Genomic DNA, 923 nt, shown 5'->3' on the forward strand with positions numbered 1-923 from the left:
TACAAAAATAAATTGAAAATGGATTAAAGATCTAAATGGGAGACCTGAAACCATAAAAACCCTAGAGGAGAACACAGGCAGTAACCTCTTTGACATTGGCAGTAGCAGCTTCTTGGTAGATATGTCTTCTGTGGCAAGGGAAACAAAAGCAAGAATAAATGATTGGGAGTTCATCAAGATAAAAAGCTTCTACACAGTGAAGTAAACAATCAGCAAAATTAAAAGGCAACCTTCAGAATCGGAGAAGATATTTGCAATGATCTATCCAATAAGGATTAGTATCCAAACTATATTTAAAAAACCAATTGGTGGGGTACCTGGGTGGCTTAGTTGGTTAGGCATCTGACATCAGCTCGGGTCATGATCTTGCAGTTCATGAGTTCGAGCCCAGCGTCAGGCTCTGTGATGATAGTTCAGAGCCTGGGAGCCTGCTTCAGATTCTGTCTTTCTGTCTCTCTCAAAAATAAATAATTACTAAAAAAAAAATAAAGAAAAAAAAACTGGGGCACCTGTCTGGATCAGTCGGAAGAGTATGTGACTCTTGATTTCAGGGTCATGATTTCAAGACCCATGTTGGATAGAGAGATTACTTTAAAAAATAAACAAACAAACAACAAACCAAACAAACATTAAAAAGAGAGATTCAGAAAAACAGAACATTCCTTTTAAAAAAACAAAATATATAAAGAACTTATAAAGTTCAACACCCAAAAAACGAATAATCCAATTAAAAATGGGCAGAAGACATGTATAGACATTCTCTATGGAAGACATCCAAATGGTCAACAGACACATGAACATCACTGATCATCAGGAAAATACAAACCCAAACTGCAATGAGATATCACCTCACACCTGTCTGTCAGAAAGGCTAAAATCAACAACACAAGAAACAACAGATGTTGGCGAGGATGTGGCGAAAG

Source organism: Suricata suricatta, chromosome X (assembly GCF_006229205.1).
Source record: "Suricata suricatta isolate VVHF042 chromosome X, meerkat_22Aug2017_6uvM2_HiC, whole genome shotgun sequence".
NCBI lineage: Eukaryota > Metazoa > Chordata > Mammalia > Carnivora > Herpestidae > Suricata > Suricata suricatta.